This window comes from Toxorhynchites rutilus, chromosome 2 (genome assembly GCF_029784135.1).
Source record: "Toxorhynchites rutilus septentrionalis strain SRP chromosome 2, ASM2978413v1, whole genome shotgun sequence".
Lineage (NCBI taxonomy): Eukaryota > Metazoa > Arthropoda > Insecta > Diptera > Culicidae > Toxorhynchites > Toxorhynchites rutilus.
Genome location: NC_073745.1, coordinates 267,240,274 through 267,260,996, shown reverse-complemented (window position 1 = coordinate 267,260,996; position 20,723 = coordinate 267,240,274). Strand labels below are relative to the sequence as shown.

At 39.5% G+C, this 20,723-nt stretch overlaps 1 long non-coding RNA gene across 1 annotated transcript; it reads left to right on the top strand.

Annotated features, from left to right (window-relative positions):
* Window positions 1-17,459: 17,459 nt before the first annotated feature.
* LOC129765258 (uncharacterized) lies at window positions 17,460-17,925 on the top strand. The gene is made up of 2 exons (XR_008741410.1): window positions 17,460-17,593; window positions 17,664-17,925. It is a non-coding gene; the product is annotated as an uncharacterized LOC129765258 (long non-coding RNA).
* The last annotated feature ends 2,798 nt before the right edge of the window (window positions 17,926-20,723 follow it).

The following is a 20,723-nucleotide window of genomic DNA, read 5'->3' as shown; positions in this document are numbered from 1 at the left end:
ACATTGGGCTGCCTTCCTCGAGCCCGAAGGGAGTTTTCTAAATTCGATCTGGCGACAAAATATAGCTCGCACGACCAAACAACGTGTTCGATGTCGTGGTAACCATGGCCACAAACGCAGAGATTGCTGTCGGCAAGCTTGAAACGAAAAAGCAGCGCATCTAAAGAACAGTGATTGGACATGAGTCGGGAGAAGGTCCGAATAAAGTCCCGACTCAAGTCCAGACTTTTGAACCATGGTTTGAGGCTAACCTTAGGGATAATCGAGTGGAACCACCGGCCCAATTCATCTTCGTTCCACTTGCGTTGCCAGTTAGCGATGGTATTTTTACGAACTAAAGAATAAAATTCATTGAAGGCGATTTGACGCTGATAAATATCGCCTTCAATTGCACCTACCTTTGCTAATGAGTCAGCCCTCTCATTACCCGAAATGGAGCAATGTGAAGGGACCCAGACAAAGGTAATGACATAACAGCGTCTGGATAAAGCACTCAAAATTTCTCGTATTCTCTCAAGGAAGTACGGCGAGTGCTTTTCCGGCCTCACTGAACGGATAGCTTCGACAGAGCTAAGACTATCCGTTACAATGTAATAGTGTTCAACAGGTCGTGAGGCGACGCTGTCCAGCGCCCAGTGTATTGCTGCCAATTCAGCAATATATACTGAGCAAGGATACTGAAGACTGTGTGAGGTGCTAAAAAATACGTTGAACACTCCAAATCCTATGGACTCATTCATAGAGGACCCATCAGTAAAGTACATATTATCACAATTGACACGCCCATACTTTGATTTGAAGATCGTAGGAGCGATCCTCGATCGAAGATAATCTGGAATTTCATGGATTTTCTCCTTCATGAACAGATCAAAATGTACAGAGGAATTGATGTAGTCAGAAAAACAAACACGGTTGGGAATATACGAAGAAGGATCAACCTGCATGGTGATGAATTCATGATATGAGCTCATGAATCCAGAATGAAAATTTAGCTCGATAAGCTGCTCAAAATTTCCGATCACCAATGGGTTCATAACCTTACACCGGATGAGGAACCGAAGAGATAATAAATTGAAGCGATCTTTTAGTGGGAGTAGGCCTGCCAAAACCTCGAGACTCATGGTATGCGTTGAGGGCATACATCCCAACGCGATACGGAGACAAAGATACTGAATTCGCTCGAGTTTAATGAGGTGTGTTTTGGCAGCTGATTGAAAACAGATACTGCCATACTCCATCACTGAGAGAATAGTTGTTCGATACAACATTATAAGATCTTCGGGATGGGCTCCCCACCAGGTGCCGGTAATTGTACGGAGAAAGTTTATTCTTTGTTGACATTTTTTACTCAGATACCTAATATGGGCCCCCCAAGTACATTTGGAGTCGAACCAGACCCCAAGATACTTGAATGACATAGCATGAGTGATCGGTTTACCCAAAAGTTGAAGCTTTGGTTTTGCTGGTCTATGCTTCCTAGAAAAAACCACCATCTCTGTTTTCTCCGTGGAGAATTAGATCCCTAGCCCAATGGCCCAGGTTGAAAAATTGTTCAAAGTATCTTGTAAGGGTCCTTGCAGGTCGGATTCGTTTGATCCTACGACAGACACCACTCCATCATCTGCAAGTTGTCTTAGGTTGCAATTTTGTGTAAGGCAATTGTCGATGTCGCTTACATAGAAGTTGTACAAAAGGGGGCTTAAACATGAGCCCTGAGGGAGGCCCATGTAAGAGATCCGACTCACTGCCGAATCTCCATGAGAAAAATTCAAATGTTTCTCACAAAGCAAGTTATATAACATATTATTCAATAGAGGCGGCAGACCCCGAGAGTGTAATTTGTCTGACAGGACCTCTATTGAAACAGAATCAAAGGCCCCCTTTATGTCCAAGAATACTGAAGCCATTTGTTTTTTTTCGGCGTAAGCCATTTGAATTTCTGAAGAAAGCAACGCAAGACAATCATTCGTCCCCTTGCCCCTGCGGAACCCATATTGTGTATCTGAGAGTAGGCCATTCGTTTCAACCCATCGATCAAGGCGAAACAAGATCATTTGGGCGGTACGAATTGAAGTCGGACGCGGGCTTTCCGGGTTTTTGAATAGCTATAACTCGTACTTGTCTCCAATCATCTGGAACAATATTATGTTCCAGAAACCGATTGAATAAATTCAACAAGCGATGTTTCGCCACACCAGGGAGGTTTTTCAACAAGTTGAACTTAATTCTATCCGATCCTGGAGCCGAATTGTTACAAGAAAGGAGAGCAAGAGAGAATTCTACCATCGAAAACTCGGAATCAAGATCGCACCTATCTTGTGGTATGTCTCGAACAATTTTTTGCACAGGAGCGGAATCAGGACAAACCTTCCGTGCAAAATTAAAAATCCATCGATGTGAATATTCTTCGCTTTCATTCGTTGAAGAGCGATTTCGCATGTTTCGAGCCACTTTCCATAATTTTTTCATTGACGTTTCTCGTGACAAACCTCCCACGAAATTTCGCCAATAAGCACGTTTTTTCCCTTTGATCAAATTTTTGAACTGATTCTCAAGGGCTAAATACATTTGAAAATTTTCAGGGGTTCCACGTTTCCGAAAAGCTTTAAATGCATTCGATTTTTCTACATAAAGCTTGGAACATTGGCTATCCCACCATGGATTGGGAGGCCTTCGGCGAATGGTGGAACCTGGGATGGGTTTCGTTTGAGCGCGAACCGCGCTGTCATATATCAAACGAGAAAGGAAGTTATACTCCTCCAATGGAGGTAAACCATCTCTGGAATTGATGGCTAGAGCAATCGCGTCCGCATATTTTTTCCAGTCAATGTGTCTTGTGAGGTCATATGCCATGTTTATAGATTCAGAAGAATTCGACCCAATGGTGATGGAAATTTTGATTGGCAAGTGATCACTACCGTTGGGGTTCTGGATTACATTCCACTTGCAATCTAACGATAGTGAATTCGAGCAAAGCGAGAGGTCAAGAGCACTAGGGTTAGCAGGAGGTTTAGGTACACGTGTTGTTTCCCCAGTGTTCAAAATGGTCATATTGAAGCTGTTACAAAGGTCATATATCAACAATGAACGATTGTCGTCGTACTGTTCCCCCCAGGCAGTTCCGTGAGAGTTGAAGTCTCCCAAGATCAATCGTGGCTCAGGAAGGAGTGAGCACATGTCAACAAGTTGCTTGCGGCTAACCGCAGCTCTCGGAGGCCAATACAAGCTGACAATACAGAGGTCTTTGCCTCTGATGTTTGCATGACAAGCAACAGCTTCGATCCCTCCAATAGGTGGAAGGTCAATTCTAAAAAATGAGTGGCACTTATTGATCCCCAAAAGCACCCCTCCGTATCTATCATCACGGTCCAAGCGTATAATATTAAAATCGTGGAAAGAGATATCATCTCGCGAAGAAAGCCAAGTTTCGGACAGAGCAAAAACATCACAATTGAAGTTATGAATTAAAAATTTGAATGTATCCAATTTAGGGATAAGACTACGACAATTCCACTGTAAAACAGTGATATCTCCGACCTCTCTATTTGAATTAGACATCAAGAGAGATAATCATTGCAAGGAGGGGCCATGTTTGCATCTATTGTTGCAAAATTGTCTTTAATACTGGAAGCATTGAGATGACAATGGTTCTGATGGAGTCGGAAACATTAAAACACTTGAAGATTTGATCCAAAAGGTCAGACAACTTTATAAATCCCGATTGGGAATTTGAACTGGACGGAAAAATAGGGACAGTTGGGGTTTTTGATGTCCCCTCGAGTGCTGGGTCGTTCGAAGATGAAATATTCCCACGGAAGCCAGGAGGAACCTGATTTTGCTTGTCCGCTGCACTCGATTTTTTAGGCAAGCTAACAGAGGATATAACCGTGGGGACTTGTTCTTGAACTTTGGGAGTGGTCACATTTTTGCGCCGGGGATTCCCTTTGAAAATAAACGGTGTGCCCTCGCTAGCTGTGTCCGCTTCCATTTCATCAACTGGCAACGCGGAAAAGGTATTGTGTGTTGAGATTGGTTGTTGTTGTTGAGCCAGTGGAGAAGCGCCCTTTAAAATTTCCGCAAAAGTACGTTTCGAGCGTTCCTTTAAAGAGCGCTTCTGCTTCTCCCAGCGACTCTTGTAAGTTTCACAAGCTGAGAGCACGTGTGGGGATCCTCCGCAATAAGGACACTTATGCTCAGTCGCACTGCAGGATTTCCCCACATGTTGCTCTCCGCAAGTGGCACAGCGCTCCTTGTTGGCACAATAATCTGCTGTGTGACCAACTGACTTGCATTTGTTGCAAGTCATGGGCTTTGGCACGAAGAGTCGCAGTGGTAGCCTCAATTTGTCTACCATAACGTAGTCAGGGAGGGCGGAACCAGCAAAAGTTACTCGAAATGAGTCGGACGGCGTGAATTTTGTTTTTCCCTCTTCCTGGGACACTTTTCCTAACTGTTGGCAGTCCAAAATTTTAACTATCGACCGAGGAAGCTTTTTAAATCTGCCATCTCCCTTTTTTATAAATTCGCTCGTCAGACCCGTTTCTGTAATCACCCCCGAAATTTCTACGTTATGGCAGGGCACATAGGCGCGATATTCTAGGATGAATCTATTGTCGACAACAATTTCGTTAGCTTGCTTCCGATCAGCCACGACAACACGCAGTTTGTTCGGTCTAACCTTTCTCATTTCGACCACGGAGGAATAATTTTTTGTCAGATCTTTCATAATCTGAATGACGTTCAGCGATTTCCCGTTGGGTTTGGGCCGGAAGAAAACAACCCATGGACCAGTTCCAGGTGCATCCTCTGGATAAACCTTGACACGGGGAGAGGACAAAACAGAAGAAGAAGACGAGGACGAGGTTTGGGCGGGAACGGGGACGGTAGAGGGGGGAGATGAGGTGGATGGTTGAGAGGGATCAGGAGCAACAGATGAGGAATGCGAGGTCGATGGTTGAGTTAAAACGGGGGGGTTCGGGGGATGAGTGGCGAGGTTTGTGGATTTCTTAGAGGGGGGCTTTTTAATCGACGACTCTTCTGTATCACACGGAACGCGCTTAAGCGACTTTCCGGCACCTTTTTGTACAACGGAAAGGGAGTCATCGAAGGAGATCTCCATATTAAAAGACCCCCCACCTTCATCCATCATTTATGTGGCTGATAATTGCAATAGTTTGAATGATTCCTATAACCTAATAAAAAAAAACAAAGAAAAACAAAAAATAATAAAACTACTTGCTAACGCACACCAGTGCGATGATTGCGGTAACGGCTGCTGCTCGATCGGATGATTGCAGACGCCGCTGCGATTGTGCACTTTTCAGTCCGGTGCTCGTTCTCACGTTCTCACTCACAGCGATTCACGATCACGATTACGGGAACGCGAAAGTAAACGACTGATTGCTTGCGCTGTCCAGACTTGAATGAAATTTGAATCTGATGCGATGTGATTTTTAATCCGCTCCGATGGCATAGAATGAACGAGAAGGGACAACTAATTTCAAATAACAACATCAATCAAGGGACAAAGCATCTTGACGATGTTCACTTCCCTCACTTGCTCAATGTCTCTTTCGGATGTATTGAAGCTGAGTGTTGATCGAAGGGTAAATGTTGGATTTGGTGAACAGCTCTGCCGTAATCTCGCAAAGTGACGCAAGCGCCAACATTGACATTTTACGTTTTTTGTTATAGATCGATAAAGAATACCAAATCCTTCCAAACAACTGTGAAAATTTCGAGAAATGTGAAAAAATGACCACGTGAAAGCTTGAAAACGGAGTGGCGCAAGTGCCATTTCCACTGTGATGGGGCGCAAGCGCCATTTTCCCTATGTTGTGACGTGATTTCATAGTGATGCGATGTGATTTTTTTATCTGTTCTGATAGAGTACGATGAACGAGCAGGGACAGCAATATTCGCATAACAACATCTTCCGTTATGAACGTTTAGCATAATAAAAGTCACATGCCTTCTTTCTTGTAAAAAAACACTTTTCCGAAAAGTTTGTCATGCCAAGTATTTTAATCAAAAACAGTCCATCCCCATGGAATGTTACTTTTATAATAGCAATTTTGTTTCAGAACTACAAATCATGTACTAAGAAGCTCACAAAACCATGTACTTTAAATTCATAAAATCAAGCTCATCTTAAAGTAAAGTTATCCTAGATTGAAGTGTATTGCTGTTCTCACATAAAGATTAGAACTAAATAGTTCAAACTCATCAATTTAATTGTTGATTACAAGGATTCCCTAAGATGTAGTGTCTTTTTTCTCCAGGCATCAAGGTACAAAGCTTCTTGACGATGTTTACGTGCCTCGCCTGTTCAATTTCTCTTTCGGATAAATTGAAGCTGAGTGTTGATTGAAGGATAAATGTCGGGTTTGGTGAACAGCTGCACTCTTCTAAATGCTCCAAACGAAACGAAACATATCTTGTAACAAAACTCAAAACATCCTCGCGTAAACTGTATCTGTTTTACTTCGGATAATTTCGGACGGCATTATATTATTTAACACGGATGGTCTCAATTGCATTTTGAATTGGAAAAAATCAGTGCTGTCCATAATTATTACGATCGGGTTCTCAACTACGTTAACCTGCTCGACTCATGCTACAAAGTTGGGAAAGTATGTGAATTCTTCTCCCTGATGCTTCGCTCAACGCAGCATGTTGGAGAAAATAATTGGAAACAGATTCTCACATACTTTGATGAATGAACGCCAATCGGTTGTGGAAACAGCGATTTAAATTTGCTGTTTCCACAACAAACTGGCGTTGGTGGCATAGCTTAAATAAAACTGCATTTTTTCAAAAATCAAGCCGATGGCAATGTTTTTCCATCAACAATACACATTTTGTACAGATGAAATTTTCGTTATGTACGCGTACGCTGATTATACATGCAGTCTCGTACTGAAAATTCTTACCTCTGGCGCTTGCGTCACTTTGCGAGATTACGGCAGAGCTGCACTCTTCTAAAATCTCTATCTAAACGCATCTTATAACAAAACTCAAAACATCCTCGCGTAAACTGTATTTGCTTTACATCGGATAATTTCGGACGGCATTATCTTACTCAACACGGATGTTTTCAATTGCATTTTGGATTGTCCAGAGTTGTTACAATCGGGTTCTCATCTACGTTAGCCCGCTCGACGCATGGTACAAAGACGGAAAATGTATAGAACTCTTCTCTCTGATGTTACCGCATGCTTCGCCCAACGGTGGCATGTTGTTGAAAATATTTGGGAACAGATTCTCCCATACTTTGATGGATGAACGCCAATCGGTTGTGGAAACAGCGATTAAAATTTGCTGTTTCCACAACAAACTGGCGTTGGTAACATACCTTAAATAAAACTGGATTTTGTTTCAAAAATCGAGCCGTTGGCAATGTTTTTCCATCAATTGTACACAATTTGTACAGATCAGATTTTCGTAATGTACGCGTATGTTGATTACACATGCAGTTACACATGCAGTCTCGTAGTGAAATTCTACCCTCTGGCGCTTGCGTCATTTTGCGAGATTATGGCAGTGAGTGTCGAATTTTGACAAAAAAAAACAGGAAGTGGGTTATATCTATGGTATAACCGCAAGGGTGACGTAGGACTATCGTTGATTTAGAAATCATTTGTATGAAGTTGAATCTGAATTCATTCTGAATGAATGAATATTTGGAGAACTTCGAAAACGAGAGCGTTACGTTGGAGGCACAAGGTTTTATGCATCCAATATTGGATACGGAAATATCCTACTGATGGGGAAGAGTAATCTTCAGAAGCTATCCTGTTGATTGCGATTGATTGAAAAATCACAAAACCTAATGTATTTGGTCACAGTGTTACATGGATAGAAAACATTAAAATAAACTCTTTCATATGAATGTAATTTTAAATTCCCAGAGGAACTGGCAGATTATTTTCAGTAACGATTAGATATTTCCACATTTTCCTCGATACTGGAAGCCCACCAGTGGTTAATGCTAACTCGATAACCATCTGTTAATAGCACTTGATTGAAACATATTTGGTCACAGTGTTACATGGATAGAAAACATTCAAATAAACTCTTTCACATGAATGTATTTTTAAATTCCTAAAGGAACTGGCAGATTATTTTCCAGCAATGATTAGATCTTTCCGGAACTTTCTCGATGCTGAATGGCATCCAAACGGAGAGAATTCTGCGCGTGTATGTGTCGATCCTTCGCCGTCCACCTCCTCCAGCACGTTAGGCAACGATGTTGTCTTGTCGATGTCCTCACGAAAAATGAATGTGTCTCACCACCGGAATATCGCTTAAGTATGCTTTTTGTGTGTGATTGAATCGAGAGAAGGTGTGGTTTACGATGGCAATTTGGAAGGCAAACTTGCTTCACCACAACAGCGACAACATGCTCCAATCGCTGTTCAATTAGAACTGAGTGGATTTCCGAGCGGCGCTCGCTTATATACCGATTGGTGATTTCAATAGCCTGTTTTGAAAGCAATTTTAAGACTATTGAAACAAGTTTTTGAATCAAAAAGTAACAAGTATAGAGCGCGTAGACATTTTATCTTTCGAATGAAGTGTTTATCATACCATTTCGTTCAGTTATTTAGGAGCTATTAACGCTCAAAATCTCGGTCTCCGGCGTAACGCTTTCGTTTTCGAAACATTGATTTTACACCCCGGTATAGAAATGAAAGACGTAGTCCTACGTCAAAAATTTCGAGATGACAGTAGATCTCGACGTTTCATGCAATTTGAAGACATTTGGCATCAATTTTTTTTTCGGAAACCCCGATTTTCCCCCTTTGGGTGATTTTGCGGTTTTCAAAAAACTCAAACTTTGACCGCTGTGCGATACTAGTAAATGAAGTCCGATTGAGCTGATTTTTTGCATAGGGTAGTTTTTCGTGGTAATCAATATTTCTAATCAAGTTCGCTTTGAAAATTCGAGAGTCACTTTTTTTCCCATACATCCATTGGAACTCTAATCTATATACAGTCAACCCTCCTATAACGCGGTGAGTGCGTACCGCGTTATATGGAAACCGCGCTATAAGAAACTCGGATTTTGCATACAAACCAGGCTAATCCGTAGCGCTTTGTATGGAAACCATCTACCGTGTTGTATGGAAACTGCGCTATAAGAAACTCAGAATGAGTACAAATCACATCGTTCGTACCGCGTAGTATGGAGACCAATAAGAGATCATAAAAGAAAAGGATAAAAAAAAATAAAACAAAAAGTAGATGGGTCTGAGCCTAGGGGCACGGACGGAAGTTTGACGTAGGACTCTAATTGTTCAGAACAGTTGTTTTTTTATTAAATGTAATTCTTTTCATTGTTCAGAAATCTGTTAGTTTAATTCTTTTGAAACTCTAAATAGTAGCCCTGAAAAGTAGCTTTCTCGGTGGAATAATGTTCTCTTGCAAACTATCACAATCAAGTCGTTTTGGTTCTACTTCTCAATCTATCATAGAAGTAATTGAGTCATTGAGAATTATGAATATGAGTCATGAAGATAAATAAGAAGAAACGAAATGAGTTTCATTATTGTGATGCGATATAATGCCGATCTCAATAGGCCCTCGCATGGTAATCGCTGCCATCCTCCTAGTATTGATATCATTTTTTTGCTGTACAATTGCCCATGTTGCCGCAGCCCGGAAGACACTCGCTTATGGTGTCATATACAGAAGTAATTCCCTAACTGGGCTATCTTCAACTGGACTTATCTATAACAGGGCGTACGTTCCTGGATCCCTTGAGTCGAGAAAGACGCACCACGCTAGATATGGGGTACAGACTAGGGGGGCGTTGCTGATTAATGGTCAGCTGCATCCCAATAGGAAGTATCCCGTGTCGGGCACACGTACAGAGCATCGAAGACTGCGACATACCAATTATGAGAACACTTGTAATACTAACCTCGAGTCAACCGCGAGTAATCGGTTACATATTACTAACATAGTCTAAGCAAACACTGTCAAAATATTGAACTCCCGGCCCCGTTAGGCTGACGCCATATGAGCCTTAATAAAATATATATTTTGGATAAAAAAAAAAAGGGCGTACGTTAACTGGGATGCAGAGCATTTATGTATCAATAATAGATGTTATCTTCAATTCGAAGTACAGGCAAACCTGTTTTTGTGCGGTCCCTTTTTGCGTCATTTTGCGTATTGATTTTTCGGCCCAATTAACGAACTTCTTTTTTGTTAAATTGTACACTTGTTTAGTAATTTCCACTGTTGATGTCTCAGGCGAAAAAATCGCTGGATAAATTCGCTGTCAAGTGGTATATATGATTAAAATATATCGTAAGAAAGATTCTGCGTAATATGCATTTAAAAAATCCTCATAAACGTTACATTTTTCGTAGAGTGACCCTCCCATATAGAAATCAAAGACGTCACGTCAAAACTAAACTATTTTTTTTATTTAAATGTAAATGTCAAAACTACATTCGGGTGTTCTTCTCTGATAAAAACGTTGATGATGCTGAAAGAAGCGGCTTCGCATACTCAATCTGCATTTCTGTAACCATTTTAAAGTATATCGATTTTTCGAAAACAAAACAAAATACGCTTGTGCACATTTGTGAACCCTACAACAGTTCATGGTGCAAACGTTTATCTTCGAATAAAATACTAGTAGCAGCTGGCAGCTTAAATAATGAGAGAGTTCAGAATTCATTCAAACTCTTGTGATAATCCTTTCTCTTTAACATTTCAGATAAACACTCTAATGCTTTCTGCCGTACTGTTTTCTACCGCTCCTCTAACCCAGCTTAACACATTAAGAACAGCACGTTTTCGGGTAAACTTAAACGCTTCATTTGTTCGGATTCCACAAATGAGATCGTTTCCTTCGATTTGGATGAGACGAAGGCGAGGCATCGGTAGGCCGGATCTGGGAAACCAAAGGGTTGGCTGCCATACAAATAAAAGACAAATTTCTGCATTACTCGAGAATTAATCAAGCAAATGAAACCAAATTAGGCATGTGGTTGTTTTAGGGTGCAATAAATGTTTTTACGGTGGTTTAACACTTCACCCCCCTCTCTAAGGGGGACCTGTCATACAAATGAAAGACAAATTTCTACATTGCTCGAGAATTAATCAGGCAAATGAAACCATATTAGGTATATGGAGGTTTGAGGGTGCAATAAATGTTTCTATGGTGGTTAGACACTCCACCCCCCTCTCTAAGGGGGGGCTGCCATACAAATGAAACATAAATTTCTGCATTAATCGAGAATTAATCAAGTAAATGAAACAAAATTAGGCATATGGAGGTTTCAGGGTGCAATAAATGTTTTTACGGGAGTTAGACACTCCACCCCTCTCTCTAAGGGCGAGCTGCCATACAAATAAAACACAAATTTCCGCATTACTCGAGAATAAATTAAGCGAACGAAATAAAATTTGGCATGTGAAGGTTTCAGGATGCAATAAATGATTCTATGGTGGTTAGATACTCCTGCCCTCTCTCTTAGAGGGGGCTACCATACAAGTGAAACACAAATTTCTGCATTACTCGAAAATTAATCAAGAATATGAAACCAAATTTGGCATGTGGAGGATTTAACGTGCAATAAATGTTGACGAATTTTGGTAGAAGTACTAGGAATTTTATAGTAAAAGTAATTCTAAAGGGTAGATTAGAAAATCAATCAATGAACAGTTCTGCGATTGGACCCATAAACGTGCGCTTAGTAAAAAACATGAATGTGATAACGAAAAATAAATTTTGGGCGGGACGAAGTTTGCCGGGTCAGCTGTTAATCTATATTTTTTTAGATTTCTCAAGCTGTCCAAAACCAAGAATCTGTAGTTCAACTTACAGATTATTTGAGTGTTATACAGAATTTACAAACGTTACAATCTTAGTTATGGCTTGATGTTGATATATATTTCCACAATGCGAATTTTAGTCCCTATTCCAGAAAACGAGACGAGCAATTCGTCTTGTCTCGTCTCGATTTCTGTCACTGTCGAGACGAGTAACATATCCTATTCCAGTACACGAGCTTCATTGAAATGTTTTATTTGGTAGACTAGAAAGACGTCTGTCACTTTTTCTCGGTATGATCAATGATGCCAGATGTGAAGATATGTTTTTATTATGAGAAAAACAACTAACATAGAACACACATTACTAGAATTGATCAAACGAGACTCCTTTCTCAGTGACCAAATTCTAAAATCATAACAAAGAGGAATAAGTTTCATATATCTTTCTGTTTTATTGATATTTTTCTACCAGCATATGGTTTCATCACTCAGGCGTTATGTTATTATGGAGCTATTGGGACCAATGTTTATTCACTTAATTAACGATTTATAAAGATAATCTATTTGCATGTATTTCCCTTACCAGTTACACAATAAAGTACTCTAGTTTTTTCGCATGTACAGTAAAACCTGCTTTTGTGCGGTTTTTTTTGCGCGATTTTTTTTAGTGCGATTTTCTTTTCTTGTAAGGTTTTTTTGTGCGGTGTATGAAAAGAAGCATATTTGACGAAGTTATCGTCCATTTAGTTTTTATCGATGGTTTATATGCATTTCAGTGCGCAAAAAGCATATTTGCGTCTCAATTATCCACTTCTGAAATCATCCCCCTGCTCTCATTAAATGATCTAAGTTTTTCTAAGTTTTTGCATGACATAATTTCTAACAACAACAGGTTTCGACATGCAACTAAAAGCACAAAACAGCCACGCGCAACCACAAGGGCAAAGTGTCCCATCGCAAAGTAGGGAAACAAAAGGAAATTGAACGGTGATTGGTGTGGATTTGAGTTATTTTCTTGGAGGAAACTTTTTTTGTGCGGTCCCTATTTACCGCACAAAAAAAGTTTTTTTTCAAAATGTGTACCGAACACGAGTTTTGAAAGCTACTGGTAAAGTTTTGCACAATTTTTTTAAGCAAATTTTTTTTTATGCGGGGGATAGGGACCGCACAAAAAAAATTTGCCTGTATAGCAATAAGTCTCGAAACATCTATGTACGATAATTGAAAAATAAAAATAAGTAGAAAACCATTGTTTTATCAAAAATTTCCCAGAATTATTATTTTTGGTTCAATATGATTATGACGACACTGCTCATGCCGTGTTAATATTTTTTAAACAAACATCTGGCAACCCTGGTTATGAAATTCAATGTTTACATTTGGTTGTGGTGTTTGTAAAATGCCCATTTCAAAATCTGTAAAAAATTCAAATTACTGAATAAAATTTTAGTGTTGCAGTTAGAAACATACATTGATTACCCAATTCAAGTATAATTTTTTTTTATCATTTTTTCATTAGGGTGACCATTTCTATTTTAGGGTGGTCCAAAAAAATTATTTTTTTCAACTTTTTCCCAAAATGACTTTTTGCAAAAATTCATAACTTTTATATCACTGAACCGATTTAGATGATCGACATATCAATTTGAAGCCGATGCAAAAACAATGGATTTTGTTCTCGTAATTATTGATTGTAGTTGTTTTTTTTGTTTTCATGGCATTGGACTAGAGGGCACTATATTTTTTATATTTTTCCTTGAAAGCTGAGGATTTTTTTTACATAACATATCTCGATATCAGAGATGCCATTTTTTTCGTTTCATTTTTCCCCTTTTATCCAAAACTGACTTTTTGCCAAAATTCTTAACATTTGAACTTCTGAACCGATTTAGATGGAAATAATTGATTTTTCGAACCACCCTGGAAATGGTCACCCTAACCAAAAAAATTTAAAAAAAAATACGGGTCTAATGTGTTGTGATAAATAACAAAATTACCACTTTTGACGAAAATCTGAGAGCCACTATATCGGTTTGGCATGAAATGGCTGTGTATATATAAATGTTTTGTTCATTTGCGTATGGTTCAAAAACATGAAAAGCTCGGAACCGATTGAGCTCAAACCATGATACAATAAACAAAACAACCTATAGTTCAAGGATTGTGGCTATGACATGAAAGATTGAAAAGTTAAACTTAACCATGGAACCTCAATATGCAACAGCAAAGCGTGACAGGGTACGGCGAAAAAATCGTCAAATCGAACATATTTTAATGTGCGGTAAAAATGAAAAATGATAAAATGAACACGTATACAACTCATGCTAAATGGGAGAGATTAATGTAGATACCTACATAGATACCTACATGTACAGAATAGGATAGGCCTATTCACCTAGAATAAAGGCAAACCTTTATTGCAAGTAAGGTAAGTGATACGACTAATTCTAGCAAATAATATTTAAATTTGGGACATTAATGTTGATTAAACTCCCCCCCCCTCCCCCCCCCCCCAAAATATATTAATGTTGATTGCTTCGTGAAATTTCATATCAATGACCGATCGTGTATTGTGAAAAATTTAGCACAAGTGTAATTGTAAAATTGTATATGGTAGCAGTTGTGTTAAAAATGACTTGATATACGAAACGATTTATTTAAATTTTCATCAATAAAAACCAAGGTGTTTTCCCGCTCGAGAACGAGTCGTTCGGTTTAAGCTGTCAGTTTTGTTGTGTTCATTTTCACACAAAGAAAGTTCATGCGGCGAGAAAAAATTGGAAAAGTGAAGAAATATTCGAAAAAGTGATTTCCCATATGCTCTACACATAGTATAAGGTGTTGTTAGTCCATTAAAATTCGCATTGGCTTGAATAAACAATCAGAAAGTAAAAATTATAAAACAAAATTACCTTCCAAAAAAAATTACCAAAATTCCATTTCAAATATGTTTTCTCTATATTAAAGTTACATGTTTGTACTTATGAGACAAATTGATAATTGTGTTCGGTATTGGTAATTATCTTATATTACATTGGTAAGTTTTTTTTCTTTATTTCATCCATACATAATACAGGAGGCTTTCGTCTAGGGTCACAGAGGGAGGTTCTCATCATACCTCATTCCACTTCGGCGTATTCTATCTGATACGCACCACCCAACGACTGTTTACCATACTTTTGTCATAATCCTTCGGTAAACACTGGTGGAATGAACAAACAATACCCAACAACCAAACAAAATTCAAACACAACCCTCCTATGACTTTTTTCCAGATTGATGGTGAAATTCCCTGATTTTCCCTGACATTGTAATAACTCCCTGATATTCCCTGATTCTCAAGGTTTTTCAAGGTACTCGACACCCTGGTATCACTCACTTTACTTGCAATATAAAAATGCCCCCGACTTGCATATATTTGCAATGCCGATTTCCCCCAGGCAGCTTGGTTTTGATGTCTTTGTTAGGGAACACATTTCGGTAGGAGCCAAAGCTCCCCCTACTTTTATGTATTTGCAATGCCGATTTCTCCCAGGCAACTTGGTTTTGATGTCTGTGTTAGGGACCCGCCGCATGTGTCGTCAATTTCGACCAGTCAGAAGTGGTTATTTCCGTTAGGATACGGGTTGAAATTTTTGAATTGTTCGATAGTTAGTTTCGTGATATATATTATTTTCTTCAATATAATATGGCAATTGTTATGGAGTGCCGGAATCGATTGACGCGAAAATTTCATCAATCCATCAGGAAATGACTGAGCAATAAACGTTTGAAATTGGACAATTTATGCTTGATTGTGCTTGATTTTCTATTTTCAATTTGTACCCCAATATGTTCCCAAAAGACGTAATCCTACGTCAAAAAACTATTAAAAATTGAACAATTTGAACGCCTTATTATTAGCAACTAAAGACTAGAGACTTGAGACTTTTCAACAAACGTCTTGATTACATTTTTTTTTTATCTGTATTATAGTGACTTTCAACTCATTTGGCTGGTTCGTCACTTTTACTTCCATTTTAGGAAGAATGTCGGGAATGCGAATTGAACTCGTGACCTTTAGCGTGAGAGGCATGGATGTTACCACTACGCCAGATCGCCTCCTTGATTACATGTGATTTTCATGAAGAAAAATCAATTTTCATTTACTAGTTGCCTGAAAACACCCTAAATCGGACAAACCAACATTATTTACCTTATACGGAAGGTGCTTGCTGAGGGTAAAACGGAGAGTGTAAACAACTTTATTTCAACTTGAAACCTTTGATGTGTGCGTAATTGTAAAAGTGTCTCTCATTCTTCATACTACAATGCATACATTCTGTTAAATATAGGGTTGAGGAAAATAAAATGTCGTATTTGTGATCGAAATTTGACGCTTCATTTAACATACTTAAAATTATCCAATTTAAGTCAAATATGCGCCGTTTTGTTCGCAAACTTGTTGCCATTTAGAAGGCAACTTCATTATCCCTCCCTTATAAAACCCCCCCTCCTTATTTGTAAAAAAGACAACCAGTTTCCGCAAGCCTCTTTTGAGGCCAGCTTAGTATCACCAAGACCGGAAGAGATGATAATCACTTGGAGCCAGGTCCGGACTATACGGTGAGTGCAATAGGACATCCCATCCGAGCTCCCGTAGCTTCTGGCGGGTCATCAAAGATGTGTGAGGCCGAGCGTTGTCCGGGTGGAAAACAACACCATTCCTATTGATCGTTTCTGGCCGCTTCTGGTCAATCGTCTGCTTCAAACGGTCAAGCTGCTCACAGTAGAGAACCGAGTTGAGGGTCTGGTCTTGATTCCATTCCAATCCCACCAAACATACAGCAAAACATGTTTGGGGGGATTGGAAGCGATCACGACTTTTTTCGCTTTAGGTTGTCGTACGTGATCCACTTTTCATCACCAGTCACCATCTTCTTCAAAAATGGGTCGAGTTCGTTCCGTTTCAGCAGTGCATCGCAGTCGTTGATTCGGTCTAAAAGATCTTTTTGCGTCAACTCTTGTGGCACCAATACATCCAGCTTTTTTTGGAATCCAATCTTCTGCAAATGGTTCCAAACGGTTTTATGGTCTTTACCCAGTTCCTGGCCAATCGAGCGAGTGCTCACATGCCGGTCTACTTGGATGATTTCAACGATTTTATCGGTTTCCACAACGATTGGCCTACCAGTACGGGATGTATCTTCGACAGCCACTACACCAGAACGAAATCGATCAAACCAACGCTGTGCTGTGCGAGTCGTTACAGTATCGGGTCCTCAAACTACACGATTTTGTTTGGCCGCCTTCGTTGCAGTTTCATCTCGCAGGTAGTAAAAAGTAAAATATGGCGAATTTCTTATTTGGTGGACTCCATCTTTGACGCGCTATAACTTGAGACTGAAAAGGACAACACTGTCAAAACGACACTTGTAGCACAGATTGTCGTCTTTAAATAGCCGATGCGAGTTTAAATAGTATGACCCGATGCGATAAGTACAACACAAGATATGTTTAAGTGTTGCCATATATTGACAATATACGACATTTCTTTTTCCCCAACCCAATATATACCGAGAGTTTGTTATCTCAAAATTTCCCGCTGATTTTCCATTGTTTTTTTTTATTTTTGTCGTAGGACTACGTCTTACATTAAGGGCGATTACACATTATCCGGTTTCAGCCGGACCGGTTTCAAAAAGCGCCGCTGGGTTTGGACGGATAACCGGATAACAATGTGAAAGAGACCTCGCGCTACACAAAACCGTACATCTTTCACATACACATACATGCATTTGTTTATACAGTGGTTTGACAGGTAAATATTGCTGCAAATATTTCTGCTACATACAACTGATTGCTGTTGGGTGGCTGGCTCAATTCGACAGCCCACAATTTCCAGCTCCCAACATTGTATGGGGAAATCCTTTTCCGCACCACAAATTGCTGTCGGCGAACAAAAGTTCGAACTGCTATCCACGCAATGCCGACAGTAAATACAAAACGGAGAAACACCCGGCATCACATCAACAAACAAAATACAGTTCTGGTAGAACTACTTATATTCATATGAAAACACTAGTTATATAAAACATATATTCACAATGTACAGTTTCACAAAATTACAATCTGTATTTATTTAGCAAAACATCCGATAAAATATTTAATTTATTGTTGATTCCATGGTGGACGATGTCGGACGTATCTGCTCCGCAGAATTTCCGCTTACGCTTTGTTGATCGCATCTCTGTGCGATGTTCCCGATCGCTATCGGCAGCGGTGAATTCCCCAATTCCCTTGCGCATCTTTTCCGATCGCATATGAGTGAGCGAAGATCAAGCATCTGTACCTTGTTCTTGGTATAGCTGCACCTAGCTGATCGAGCCCGTGTTTTTTGAATTTCCACTATTATTTTTGAGCAGCTTAGGGCATTCACCCTCTCATGATATGCCTTTTGGGGTTGCAACGACGAACCTGCTCAAATTTGCGTTCCTTTGAGAGTACATACGGACGAATGTTAAAGTGTGGCACGCCATGAGCACGGCCAAAGTGAGTGCAGGCCTCGCAGACATTACGCGCACATCAGGACGGTGTTCTTACCGATAAGTTCAACTTACCGATAAGTGCGATCAGAGCGGTCAGAGGTATAAACCTTTCCGCCCCATTTCAAAATACGTTCGCAAACCTTTTCGGTAATTCTCAGAGCGCACACGTTTATGTTAGGCGCATATGGTTCTACAAAAGTTCCCACAACGACGGCAACGTAAATTTGCAATGATAAATTGACATGAAAAACTTACTGGACAAAAAACATGGCTGTCATCAACAGTATTACAAAAACTAACTTTTGTCCAGTTGCTGTGTACTCTTCCACTCACTAATTTATTTTATTTCTAAACACACAAACAGCATGATTTATTTCACACGCTCCGTTGCCACATATTTTTTAACAGTCCCAGAAACACGGTTAGATAAAAGTGTAAAATTTTATGAAGCAATAATAATAACAATTTCTAACAAGCTAGGGGCACTACTTATTTATGTGTATTGTCTGTTCACTTCCTGTGATCATCTTGAAATCTGCCTACAAGAGAATGTGTGCCTATTCATTCATTCTAGAGTGTTTTTTTTTTATTTCAGCATTGCAGTAATAATGCTTTGTGATTAAAATTACATCATACTTTTCTTTCAAACACTATCTAATTGCTGCTTCTGCAGATCCTCGTCCAGAAACGCACTCAGCCGTAATTTCTCGAGGACGTACTCCTGGGGCAGAAGCAGCTTCTTGAGCGCGTTTTGCATCAACGCACAGCGGATCCTGGGCGAAGAATGACCGATAGCTGGGTGATTGCGTTCTGACAGAGTCGGGCAGGGAAACATCTCGATCACCAAGCACTAATCGGACAGTTTGGTCTTGAATTCCTCGAGCCGAGCCTTAACCACCTCTTCGTCGATCACGTTCCGGGTCAGGTTGAACTGTATGAAATACCGAATAAGAATATTAGAAGATTTTGGTGTGTTCAAATTAACAAAAACTCACCTTCACATTCAGCTGGATGAAGTTTCTTGAAATCTGCCCCTTGATGAAACAGTTGAAAATTTGGTTGACATCCTAAAACTTGTTCAGTATCGATTTCAAATGAGGGAAATTTTCTGTAAGCAAAACAAAAACAAAAGTTAATTAATGAATTATGAATAATAACACTACCCACCGTTGAACACAATCCATGGCAAAACACTTCATGAAACCTCGTGCGCATGTGACCATTGGTTCGCTTTGAGCAGAAATTTGCATCACTTCACTTGTTCCACAGTAGCGAAATAAAATTTTCGGCATCCATATCATTTGCAGCTTATGGAATGATTTCAAAATCAACAAACAAACGTCAATAGCACACACATGCTAATACATGGGACGAAAAATTGCATGAATCGCACCAATACTAACAGACATGACAAACATCTGTCAATGCGCGTTGATGGCATTGGGCTTCGTGCTACGCTTTTGGGAAGTGATAGTAAAAATAAATTTTCAGGTGCAATTAACACATAATCAAAATATAAATTATTAATGAAAATTAAATTTTTCTTAAGAAATATGTCTTTTTTGTAATAGAGTAACGCGTTCTTTTGCAAGTTGTGAAAAGTTCTTAAGCAAGAATTGTGTTTGATAATAATTTCATATTATAATGATGAGTCTTGGTGAAAATATCAGCAAAATTATACAAAAATGATTAATTAAGAGTCAGTATTACGTGTTTTGAACAATCACATAATATGAAGTAAAAATTTTCATTCAAAGTTTGAACAATTCGAAACTGTGTTAAGGTCTGATAATCTTATAGAGAATCATTTGCTTTCCCAAACTGGTATCTCCACAAGACGTCGACACAATACTACTGTCATCGCATTTAATGCTTGTCCGGTCACCGGACATTGTAGTCGCAGTAGACGGCTGCATCACGGCGCCGTAAATAGGTTGGTACGGTCGAAATTTGCCATTTGGGTTTCAAACCGGTCCGGCAGAAACCGGATAATGTGTAATCGCCCTAAGGGTGCCAAATCATAAAACTGGTCACGTTTTTATGAAATAAAGTTAACGTTAATGACTATTTTTGCTGCGAACGGATTTTAACGATTTGCATATCAATCGAATCTGATTTTTTCTAAGATTTGTTTGATATGCTATACATTACAATCCCATAGTCTGTATATGGCATCCCCATTTCCCCATACATTTGTTCTGTCCATGTGTGTGCTTTTCCGAACAGAGCTGTCAATAACGGGCAACTTATGCAGCCGCTAGAATAGGAACAACTAAGGGTAAGAAACTTGCATAGTAAGTAAGATGTCGCTAGCGTATGAGTATTGCATCTCATCTGAGGAAAATTCTCAGAATCTTTATGTGCTCGAAACAATAAAGGTCGCTTATTCTGCTCGTTTTGTGT